The 2,747-nt window shown below is 41.8% G+C and overlaps 1 pseudogene; it reads left to right on the top strand.

Annotated features, from left to right (window-relative positions):
* Window positions 1-453: 453 nt before the first annotated feature.
* On the top strand, window positions 454-2,224 carry LOC119468215 (annotated as a pseudogene).
* The last annotated feature ends 523 nt before the right edge of the window (window positions 2,225-2,747 follow it).

Here is a 2,747-nt window from a genome sequence, read left to right as displayed (position 1 = left end):
TAAAAAAGAATGAGATCCCGTAATTTGCAACAACATGGATGCAACTGGAGGTTCACTATGCTAAGTGAAATAAGCCAGGCACAGAAAGACATACATTGCATGTTCCCACTTATTTGTGGGATGTAAACATCAAAACAATTGAACACATGGAGATAGAGAGTAGAAGGATGGTGACCAGTGGCTGGGAAGGGTAATAGGACGTTGGGGGCAGGTGGGGACAGCTAGTGAGTACAAAAATACTTTGAAAGAATGAATGAATAATATCTGGTATTTTATAGCACAACAGGGTGACTATAGTGAAAATAATTCAGTTGCACATCTAAAAATAAAGAGTATAACTGAATTGTTTTTAACACAAAGGATAAATGCTTGAGGTAATGGATACCCCATTTTCCATGATGTGATTATTATGCATTGTATGCCTGTAACAAAATATCTGATGTACCCCATAAATATATACACCTACTATATGCCAACAAAAATAAAAATTAAAAAAAAAAAGGAAGAAGAAGAGACAGCAGTGATCCCCAGACCAACTGAAGCCAGCACACCACCTACGTTGTGCTACTACCATGCCCAGGAGGAAGGCTGAAGGGGATGCTAAAGGAGATAAAGCCAAGGTAAAGGATGAACCACAGAGAAGATCTGCAAGGTTGTCTGCTAACCCTGCTCCTCCAAAGCCAAAGCCTAGGTCTAAAAAGGCCCCTGCAAAAAATGGAGATAATGTACTCAAAGGGAAAAAGGGAAAACTTCTGCTGGCAAGGAGGGGAATAAGCCTGCAGAAAATGGAGATGCCAAACAGGGCAGGCACAGAAAGCTAAAGATGCTGGAGATGCCAAATGAAGTGCCTGCATTTTTGATAACTGTGTACTCCTAGTGACTCTACAGTTTGAAATACTATCTTTGGTCAAGTTTTATTAAAATGCAGAATTTTCTTTTACTTTTTTTTTTCTTAAGCTATGTTGTTGTTAGTACACAGAACACTTCATGCTGTTTTTGGGGGACGAGGCATGTGTCACTAATAGAACGTCTCCGAAGCTGGATTGATGTGGGGAAAACACCTTTCCCTTCTGGTTTTGAGAGACTTCCTCTTGGTTTCCGAGGGAAGGATTCCCTGACTTTGACACACCTGGCCACCTTGTCAAAAAAGCCTGGTGGTATGGAAAAACAAATTTGTTTTTATGTCCTCTTCTCCCTTTCCACCTTTCAGCATAGACTTAACTCCCTTAAACCCAGACATCTGTTGGGACCTGACCCCAAATAATTGGTTACCAGTGTGTCAGCCAATCTGGACTTTCCAGTGATGGGACTGAGATGGCACCCCTCAGAAGAGCAGTGGTTCCATTTCTATATTGTAGATCTTCAGATAAATTCTGCCATTTTCATTTCACTTCCTGAAAATCAGGGTTGGCTCAGGAAAAGTTGTTAAACTACATGTTGAATGTGAAATGTCAACCCTCACTCTAAACCTCTAAACTTTCCCTTTTCAGAGCATTGGATGAAGACTTCATTGTTTTTTTTTTTCTTTTTTTTTTTTTGAGACAGTCTCACTCTGTCACCCAGACTGGAGTACAGTGGCACTATCTCGGCTCACTGCTACCTCTGCCTCCCAGGCTCTAGCGATCTGTGTGCCTCAGCCTCCCAAGGAGCTGGGATTACAGGTGTGCACCACTACCACTGGCTAACTCATTGAGTTTTATAGTGATTTTCTGACTTTTGGTTGTCCATTGAAGAAGGGAGTCTGAAAATTATTGTATATTGTTAATGATTGTCTGCCCATGTCCTGCCTGAAATACCATGCTTATTTAAGAAGAATATCTTTAATAAAGCTGGATACAGTTTGGCTAGAAAAAAAATTAAAAAGAAAGAAAAATGGTGGATTTCTCTTCACTGTGTCTGAGTATTAGGAGTCTCCTGTGTCATTCTTATCCAAAATTTGAAGGCTTCTCCTAGAGGTGTCTGTGTTTATTTCCTGGTACCTACTTCTGGGTTTTGGCCTGCCTTGTGTCGAGGCTGAGTGATACTTGTGGAAAAACAGGAACTCATCTACCTGTCCTCTGACTGGTCTGCTGGTCCTTCGTGTTCTGATCTTCTTTTCCAGTCTGCCTGCTATTGTTTACTTTTCTGATTCCTCAAATAGTTTCTCCAGGCGTTATTTCCAGGTTTTATATTTTTATTGAGTGAGTGAGACAGAGTAGGAAGGGCTTATTAAACTTTACCTGGAACTAGCACTTTTTTTTTCAGAGTTTCACTCTTGTTACTCAGGCTAGAGTGTAATGGTGCGATCTCGGCTCACTGTAACCTCTGCCTCCCAGGTTCAAGTGATTCTCCTGTCTCAGCCTCCCGAGTAGCTGGGATTACAGGCACATGCCACCATACCTGGCTAATTTTTGTACTTTTAGTACAGACAGAGTTCAGGTTTCATCATATTGATCAGGCTGGTCTTGAACTCCTGACCTCAGGTGATCCACCTGGCTCGGTATCCCAAAGTGCTGGGATTAGAGGCATGAGCCACTGGGCCTGGCCGGTACTGGCACTCTTACATGTAACTCTAGTTTTGTCTTTGAGGTTCCAAGGCAGATAATTTACAATCACAGCAGTCTTTGTGGTAAACATATGAATACTTGTGACCTATTGGTTTCATTCCAATGGTAATGGAAGCCTGGGCTGTTACAGGAGAAACTCAGAAAGGAGGGAACACTTACCCTTCCCCAGCAGCATTTGCACTCTTACAATTTACCTGCCAA

This window comes from Cebus imitator, unplaced genomic scaffold (genome assembly GCF_001604975.1).
Source record: "Cebus imitator isolate Cc_AM_T3 unplaced genomic scaffold, Cebus_imitator-1.0 Scaffold394, whole genome shotgun sequence".
Lineage (NCBI taxonomy): Eukaryota > Metazoa > Chordata > Mammalia > Primates > Cebidae > Cebus > Cebus imitator.
This window is presented reverse-complemented; position numbering and strand designations above follow the sequence as displayed.